General features: G+C 43.6%; 1 long non-coding RNA gene across 1 annotated transcript; it reads left to right on the top strand.

Annotated features, from left to right (window-relative positions):
• The first annotated feature begins 20 nt into the window (after nucleotides 1-20).
• On the top strand, nucleotides 21-9,937 carry LOC310743991. The gene is made up of 3 exons (XR_014539310.1): nucleotides 21-290; nucleotides 1,029-1,160; nucleotides 9,632-9,937. It is a non-coding gene; the product is annotated as an uncharacterized lncRNA (long non-coding RNA).
• The last annotated feature ends 32 nt before the right edge of the window (nucleotides 9,938-9,969 follow it).

The following is a 9,969-nucleotide window of genomic DNA, read 5'->3' on the forward strand; positions in this document are numbered from 1 at the left end:
CACACACCGTACTCTGCACAATCAGGTAGCCGGAGAGGAAACCACATTAAATAAGGGAAGACCCACAAGCTCCTAGTTTCCACTTAAATATGTAGGCAGTGCCCCACTAAGAACCAGGCCAACATATACAGCCAGATGCCTGGAGAAGGAATGAGGAAACCCCTTCGCTCAGTTGGTAGAGGGCATGAATGGAGAACCCACTGGTGGAGGCCAGAGACCAGCTGTGGGAGCAGTGCTCCCACGTTGTCAGCAGTGCTCCCACATTTTCAGCTGTCGGAAAACTCCACATGGTATGTGCTCTGTTTCCCTTCCTTCCCAGCACATCCTATTCGTGCATCAGCTTTCCCAGCGGGTGCCACTGACAGCTGGTGCTGCTTCTGGAAAGGAGGAGCATTCTGGGTCCTGGGAATGATGATCCACCAGTCTCTAGGACACACCTAGAGACTGACACCCCATCACCCATCTCCCTTAACTCAGCAGCACCTCTTCAACATGTAGGCATTTAGCAGAGGTGGCCTGCAAACTCTATTTTCCTTTGCGCTGGCATTTTCGGGTGATTGTTTATAGTGCAGTACAAGTGTGTGTGTTTTTTAATAGATTCTATTCTTACATGCCATTTTAATCTCATTGGGCCCCCTTTATCCTCTGTTCCAAAGCATATGATCCCCTGAGACTGTGAAGACAGAGATGGAGAACTTGTGGCCCTCCAGATGTTGTTGGACTACAAACCCATCTGTAATACTAGTCTATGTATTATGTGTTCCAGTTCACCAGAGCCTGGAGCAGTTCTAGTTAAGCTTTTATAAGCCCGGGGAGCCCTAGAGCCCAGTGCGCTGAGGCCACTGAAGAGAGAGATTTCTGGTGGGCTTTCCTTATGCCTTATCTGTGCCAAGCATTTGTTCTGAACAAAGTTGACTGGTCACCATCCTTCATGTAAAGAACACCTCTTACACCATCACCCATTACCCTTCTTGCTGGGCTGATGGGAGTTCCTTCTGACTTTACATAGTCTTTTGCTTTTCTTTCAGAGGTCACTCAGCTCCATTTCATCAGCTTGCCTAAGGAATAGGTTGACCAGGCGGAATTCACAGTCCATGGACTCTGCTTCCCAATGTGCTACTATTGCATGAGGATGGCCAGCTGGAAAACAGCAACAGAAGGTAGGGTGTGTAGACCCAATTTTTCATTTTCTCAATAAATGTCCTCAATATACTATGGAAAGCAGCACTGTTTTTCCATTCTTTCCTCTTAAACTGAACTCATAGGAGGGATCAGGCTATCATAAATTCCATTGCAGCGTATACTTAGGAGAAACGCACACAGATTAGTGCAAGACAATGAGGATCAAACAGATACAGCATTGCATATTATTGCCCCGATACCACTCAAAATACCAGAAAGGATTATACTGGGAGCCCTCTGATTGAAGTAGAACCTCTTAGTTTCAATCCAGCTGCGAAAAATCAACTTGTGTATTGCACAACCCTTTGCTGCAGCTAGGCTAGCAATTAAAAATGACTTCCTACTAAAAATATCTGGTATTGAAATATTTTTCTAGTGTTTGGAATGATGGATCACTATCAAGCCATGCAGGGATGAGTTAAGGCAAGCATACATGCTTGGAGCTGGGTGCATGACACACAAAGAGAGCCTAACCAATCACACTCTAGCTGAATTACAAGGAATGCATAGAGCAGCCGGACAAATGTGCAGTGTTTCTACATTTTGTTCTAGAAAAACAATTCAGTGCTGCCAAGTCTCAACTACCAGCTTGAAGCTGGTCATCTGATTAACTAATGTTGTGGTCAGGATGGGGAAGATCTACCCCAGGATCTACCACACCACATGGACTTCAGATGATGATTCCAGCACACTCACCTGAAGAACAGAAGATGATTGCCAGGTGTCCCCAGAGCAGTGTAAGTTTAGGTGCATGGGCCTGAGTTAAAAAAATAGGGTTTCGTTTTATGTGTGGGCAAACACAAATGCGTGGGGTGGGCCTATGGAAGACGAGGACATCATCTGGAGATAGAGGCTGAGAAAGAGATATCTTGGGGCTTCCGATCTTGTCAGACTCTGGTGCTTTCAGCAATTCTGATGAAAAACTAGCACTCCTTTTTGTACCTGTTGTATATATAAATAACAATTGGACACCTGATACCTCGTCCGCTGGGCAGTGCTACTGGATATGATACCTGCAGGTCTCATAATCTATCCCAGAGGTGGAGAACCTCAGGCCTGCCAGGTCTCTTCAATTGACTTGCAAGGGCATTTTGGCTAAACTATGTCCACCCACCCTACACCTGACATGATTATGTAATATCAGGTGTGTGGCAGGTAAGGACGGGGCTTCAAAGGAACAACCAGGAGCTTAAAGTGAGCTCCTGGTGGATCCTTTGCTGGGGCAAGGCACACTCCCACCAAGTGTCTCTTGCTCAAAGAGGGGGAAGCACTTTCCATCGAAACAGCTGTTAAAGCGGAAAAAGAATATATCCAGTGGAAACTGATTGTCTCATCTACCAGCATGGCCCTTTCAAACACCCCACATGGTATTTTGAAGTCCTCCCATTTTGCCCACAAACATGTCTTTGGGCGGGGCACCAGGAGTAAATTATTCCTGCTGAGCGTTGCTCAAGCAATGAGGTCTTTACAGGCTCTGGTGTGTTCTTGGCTTCTTGGCTTGGCCTTTGTACAGCCTCATTTGTCTTGTGATCCTGACTTCCTCTTCGGACCCAACTTACTGGCTAGTCTCGTGGAAGTGTGCAGTGCAAGTTTCACTGCTAAGTTTCTGACATCAAGTTTAAAACGGTTTTATTTCAGGCCCTCATGACATGAATGGTGTTCTAAAGTTTTGTTCTCCAATGTTTTAATTTATGTTCAAAATTGTGTATATTCTGTGTTTTAAGCCACCAGACGTGGTGAAAAGCTCAGTATACGTCTAAAAATCTATATTAAAAGAGAACTCATCAGTAGCAGCCCTGTGACCTGGCTAATACTCAGCAGAAAAGAACAAAGCAACAGGATACAAGCACTGTGAAAAAGGAAGTTTAGGTACAATCCTATCCCAGCAATGAGCCTACATTAAGGATAGAATCGTTCTTTTTTACATTCTATCCATGAGAATGTTCCACTGGTTACACTCGCCAATTAAAACAAAACTAATATGTCAGTATAACTGATGGGACATGGTGCTCCAATTATAAACAGATTGTGTGGCATCTCTGGTGCAAACTTTAGTTACCTACAAATTAACTTATCACTTCTAGTTTCTGTGCACTGTATCTATACAGGACTTCTTCAAATGGATGGGGAGGAATTCAACATAGCACTATGCAGCTCACTCAGTCAGCCCAAGCAATTCTGCTTGCCTGACAGAATAATCTGACCACTGCCAGTTAATTTGGTGGGTGCAAGGAATGGGAAAGCCACATTGCACTAGCAGGAAGCCCTTGCATGGGCTTCTGCTGGTGGGGCACATTACTTGAATCCTGCCCATGGTAAATGCACAGGCTGCAATACTAACCCTATTCCATTGCACCGCTGAACCAAATAGGAATTACTTCCAAGTAGGCATGGTTAGGACAGTGCTGTAGTGTATTTGCAAATGTCTATCTATCCTATTTATTTAGTTAACTGCCGTGCCACCTGCTTGTTGAATGGTCTCTTTAAATTTGAAGGTTCATTATTGTTCCACTAGATGTGCATGTATTTAAGGGCCAGAGCAAATACTATGACCCAGTTTTACAGCTGTGAAGGAGTATAGCAGGTGCTGTTAAGTTGTGTTAATTAAGCTGTGTCAGCAATTGGGTGTAGTATATAAAGTGCAGCACCTAGCTGTCTCAGTACCCTGGGGGATGGGTTGGTGGTTGGGTCATGCTTGTTGATATATTTAGTGTAAAAGGAGTTTTTGTTTTTGCTATTAAAACCTTGTTAAAGTTATTTTTTAGTTCCTTGTAATGCGTGGTCTCCCCAGCAAGCTTTCTGCATCGCAGCTAAACTGCAAATAGCCAACACTGCTATGATTAATGCTGATGTTTGATTGCTCCTTAAGGCCCAGCACTTCACAGGCTATTGAAATAATAGTCTACACCAAATAAATGCCTGCACCATATAAAGATACTGGAGTATTATAAAAATAAATGATCATAAAATATAGATGGGCGCTAAATGCCTACAATACCACAAGTTTTTCATAGTGATATATGTAGTGCGGAGAAACACTATCCTAAAGTCACAGGTCTTTCTTAAGATACAATGCCTTGTTTCTTTTTTTTACAAGAACCAGTTCTAGCTTAACTTTTTCCATTTCTGCAGTTTGGAGGAAACAGGGCAGAGATGGAATGCTGATTTGGCTAAGGTTCTCTTGGGCTTCAGAGATTCATATTATATAGGGATGGAGTGGGAGAGGAATAAAGGGAAAGGGACCCTGGGAAAGTCCACATAAACAATTAATCTTGCAAATAGGAGACAAATCCCCCTGGGAAAATGATAGTACGGATATCATGAAAAGTAAGCTGAAAAACATCTACTTCTCGGAACCAATGTGTACAGGAAGAATGACACAGATGGTGTCTATTGACAATGTTTTTTTCTCACGATAGACGTTTGTGTTGTCCTAACAAACCATTAAGACAAAATAATTTACTCACTTAGCACCTCTTTTTTAGGGGGCCGAGGTTGTGTGCCCTCTACTGAAACATATAGTTATTTTGCTTAAGAAATGTAACATTTTTCTTTTTCAAAAAAAAGTATTCCATTTATATCCTTTATTTGTTTGTTTATTTATTTATTTAAATTTGCATGCCACTCTTCGTCTGAAGGTCTTAGGGCAGTTCACAGCATAAAAATAAAAAACGAAAACATAAGAGATGTAATAAAAACAAAAACAAAGCAAAACTATAAAGCCCCCTCCCACAAACACATTTAAAATGAATATAAAATGTTAATCAGCCAATGGCCTAGTTAATGAACATTTTTGCCAGGTGAGCTTCCCTGGCGAGCACAGCTGCTGGGTTCCGCCCAACTTTGTGCTGTGTCATGTCACACGCATGACATGTGAGTGATGTCATGTTGCCGGCCACAAGGCCTGCCATGGCCATAGGGAGACAGGACAGAGTCTGTCGCAGGTGGAGGGAGGCCCAGCAAGACCCACTGCAGGCGGGAGAATATTGAGGGAGCCGGCCCCCTCCTTGAAAATTTTGCCATTCCATAAACGGGGAGCCACTGCAAAAAAGGCCCGAGGCCCAGGTCTTTGTGATTAGGACATCCATGAGCTGAATTAACATGATAACTGAACTACTGTACCATTCCCATGACAGCAAGGAATGATGTTTGTGTCAGTTTAGGCACAGCTTTGCATCTTTCACCTTGCATATATAGGCATCTAAGGAGGGCTGGTTTACATGCTTCAGGGCTTCAAAAGAAACAGTGGGGCAGCAGATGGAAACAGGCAGATGGATGCAGGAGAAGCACATCAATCTAGCCCTCTTCACCAGCCTTGATCTGCTTCTGTAGTGACAGAGGAAGTGTTTTCTTAGACCCCCACTGATAGGAGAGCTGGGCCACAGAGCAGTCGTGGTCTCTCTTTTCCCAAGCCCTCGAGGCTGTGGAGTTTTGTATCAGGGTCAGGAGGTTTAGACAGTGTCCCACCAACCTGATGAGGGCCCCAACAACATCTGGGCTGAGCATGCACTGGGTGCAGGGGCTGTTCCACTAGCGTAGTTGCAACACATCTCCAGACCTGGAGCAACACAAGTATAGAATCGCTCTGCTAGACTGTACTATCATAAACTATATTATAATGCTCCATGATTATGCCAACACAGGGTGTTGATATTTCTCATATCTTTGGGGGAAGACCATTCATGGTGGTTTGGAAAGTAGGGTCTGAAATGATACCGTCACCATCAGACAATGCCCCACTGATTGACTTATAAAAGGCACTCTGTTGTGTTGGGGTGACATACTGCCTACCCTTACATTTCATTAACTGTTTAACCGGACCCTTTTGAACTATTCCTTCCCTCTTCTTGAGGGGAAACTTCCCTTCTGCTTCACAGTTCATGGCTTCTTCATTTTTCTCCTAGCAACCTTGTCAATACACTTTCCAAACACTGCAGGACTAGAGCCAAAACAGTTTAGAGCCATCATATTTGTGAAAAATGTCTGTTCTTCTGCAACAGCCTCTCAATTGTTGGCTTAAGAAAGGCTGGCACCCTGATGATTTATCCCTACTGGTATACCAAGACTAGCATTTCCTTTATAGAATTAGTTAGCCAAGTGGTTCTGGTTCATGCAGAAGTTCTTCCCTACGGTAGTCTGTGTAAGAATTAAGCTGAGAAATAACTGTGAATCCGGCATAAGGTTTTACATTCTAATCATTTTGTTTTGCTTGCTGGAGGGCAGATTTATAGAATTATATTAAACATGTGGCCCAGTAAAAAAAACAACAGAAAGTGAGTTGTGACAGCAGCTGTCAAGCAAAAAGGTTCTCCCAGGTCCCAGCCCTTTTACTTGATATCCCTTCACTAGAGATTCCAGGGATGTGATATAAGGCCTTCTCATTGCGCTCTCTCACATTTCCATCTGAGCACGGCAACACTAATTCACAGCTAGTAATTCCTCATATCTGCCAGGCAGAAATAGATTGTACATTGTACATTGTCATCTGCATAGCATGCTCCAAGCTGTTCACGCTGAATGCAAAACTATGGCCAAGCTAGGTGTTCTCCATCTTATATTTGTGCAGCTGGCTATTCTTGCCTAAGTGTATTCATGTCTAATATTGATCTGTCTAATTTTTGTAATGTAGCTGTAACTTTTTTTAAAGCTAGTTTTGTTTAAAATAAATCAGTGTGTGGGACAGTCCAAATTTCCTCCATCCCCTATTATTTCATATTTCAGAGTATTTCATTTTGGCCTGAGTATGTACAAAATAACAAATCCCAAAAGCTGGAAACAAGAAGAAGAGCAACTGCCATGTGGCAATGCTCAAAACCAGCCAGTTGTTTTCATGAACACTTCATCTTGGCATTCAAACTTAAAAACTTTGCAGCCTAATTTAATTATTATGGAGGTCCAGTTATTGTGTTTTCCCTTTTTGGACCTGCAGATCTTGATGTTTGCAGGCTCTGCCCCACAGGCGAAGAAAATATGCAGTGATGACTACCAATTTGTATAGCTTTAAAAGCAGATTAGATAAATATATAGAGGATGAAGCTATTAATGGCTACTACTGAAAGTGTAGGAAGCAGTATGCCTATAATACAGGCTTCCTCAACCTTGGCCCTCCAGATGTTTTTGGCCTACAACTCCCATGATCCCTAGCTAGCAGGACCAGTAGCCAGGGATGATGGGAATTGTAGTCTCAAAACATCTGGAGGGCCGAGGTTGAGGAAGCCTGCTATATACAAGTTACTGGGGGGAAACAAGGAGGGAGAGTGTTGTTGTGCTCAAATCCTGTTTGTGGGTTTCCCAAAGGCATCCAGTTGGCCACTGTGAGAGTAGAATGCTGACTAGATGGACATCTGGTCTAATCTGGCAGAAATGGAGATTTTATACTTTATGATCTGGGGGAAGGAATTGTAATACCGTATTAGTTTTGAAGTTGGTTAATGTTACTTTAGCTTTAGTGACATCTACTGTGGCAACAGTGTATGACCATTTTACAGAGTTTTTCTTTTTTAAAATCATTCCCTTCAATTTCTTTAAACTATGTATGGTCTCTGGATTTTTCTACAATCCATCTGAGACACAGTTATAATTCTTAACAGAGCCTGCTTCTTACTTATGATAGACAAGGCTGTACTTCACACACACACAAATTCAGGTTACAGGTAGGTAGCTGTGTTGGTCTGCCATAGTCAAAACAAAATAAAAATAAATAAATAAAAATCCTTCCTGTAGCACCTTAGAGACCAACTAAGTTTGTTATTGGTATGAGCTTTTGTGTGCATGCACACTTCTTCAGAATGCACACAAAAGCTCATACCAATAACAAACGTAGTTGGTCACTCAGATGCTACTGGAAGGAATTTTTAAAAAATTTTGTTTCAATACAAATTCAGGTTGTACCAAAAACTATTTGGAAAAAGAAACTATTGATTCTCTGGTTGAAAAAGTCAACAGCTGGTTGACTCTATCTCTAATAACAAGCAGGTCTTGTGTGCAACAGCACAGTCCTAACCATATCTACTCAGAAGTAATTCATGTTGAATTGAAAGGAATTTACTCCCAAAGAAGTGGGATTAGGATTGCTGCCTCAGGGACAGAGCACAAGTAAAAGTATGCCTTATAGTCCTTATATTAGCAAAGATGGAGATTAATTTTAGGCGGTGCACTGCACAAGGTAAAGTAGTGGTGGGGAGCTGGTGGGCTGGTTCCAGAGTCCTCCACTTTGACAGGTGGGTGGGGTGAGACTTGTTTTTTACAAGTAAGCCTATAGAGGACTGGGCTACCAGTATGGAATCCTATACACATTTATGTGGGAGTAAGCCCTATCAGAGGGACGCGGGTGGCGCTGTGGGGTAAACCACAGAGCCTAGGACTTGCCGATCAGAAGGTCGGCAGTTCGAATCCCCGCAATGGGGTGAGCTCCCGTTGCTTGGTCCTTGCTCCTGCCAACCTAGCAGTTCGAAAGCACATCAAAGTGCAAATAGATAAATAGGTACCAGTCCAGCGGGCAGGTAAACGGTGTTTCCGTGTGCTGCTCTGGTTCGCCAGAAGCAGCTTAGTCATGCTGGCCACGTGACCCGGAAGCTGTACGCCGGCTCCCTCGGCCAATAAAGCGAGATGAGCGCCGCAACCCCAGAGTCGGCCACGACTGGACCTAATGGTCAGGGGTCCCTTTACCTTTACCTTAAGCCCTATCAGAGAATGGGACCTCTAAGTAAACATGTAATGTCACACTGAGTTGTGCCCAATTAAGTCATCCTTTTAGCGGTGGGATTTCTACTTGTGCAATGGAACTGCCTCTTTCTGCATGCCTCCTGCAATCTGTTCCAGAGTGATGGGGCAACTCCCCAAACAGGGTATGCTGGGAGAGGAAATCTTGTTGCACAAGCTGAAGTAATTTTTTTTCTAACAGGAGGATTTTGTTGGATACAATTCTTTGCTCCAGCCAGGGTCCCAGCATCATTTCTCTGGGTACAATGCAGACTTACAACACAGGGTCCTTCCACTCATCTTCCAGAAACAGGAAGATGGATCATTGTCCTTTAGCTTCCTTTATATTTATAAGCAGACATTGAAGTAAATACAGTACATACACATGCATGTATTGAATTGTAACACAAGGATGGGACAAATGCCCTTTACACAGTCCCTGGGATCTAATGTTAGTTCTTCTATATCCTCCGGAGACAAGAGGCTTAATATATCATTAATATGTATTTGTGGGCCTTTGAATCCTATCAGCAGCACTGGCTTCCCGCTGTCGCTGGGATCTCAAATGTCCCCGATCATCATTATAATGTTTGTTCCTCCCTCTTGCTGCCAGTGCCTGTCGCACACTCCTGGTTCCTCCTGCTGCCTGTGCATGGGACTTGCAGCAGGAGCGAAGGCACTCTGGAGCCGCAGTTCTCGAACAAGAAAGCAAGAGAGCGCCTTCTCTTTCTCTTCCGTGTGCCAACAGGGAGGACTGATCCAGCAGCTGACTCCTCCGAACGTTGCATGCTCTGCTCTTAACACTGCCTCCGATTTGCTCCAGCAAATCTCCAGCTGGGAAATAAGGGAAGGGCAAACAGCTCGCTGCTAGAGCACATCTCCGCAAGCAGAAGGTCCCGGGTTCATTCCAGGTAAGGTCCGTAAAACACTCCTGTTTGCAAACGGCCAGCTATTGCAGAGTCTACTGAGCAAGGTGGCCAACGCTCCGACTCGAGGTACTTTTCTGTTTGCCTAATATATATATATACACACACACACACACATATATATATATATATATACACACACACACACAAACAACACTAT

This window comes from Podarcis filfolensis (assembly GCF_964270895.1).
Source record: "Podarcis filfolensis genome assembly, chromosome: 10".
Taxonomy (NCBI): Eukaryota; Metazoa; Chordata; class Lepidosauria; order Squamata; family Lacertidae; genus Podarcis; species Podarcis filfolensis.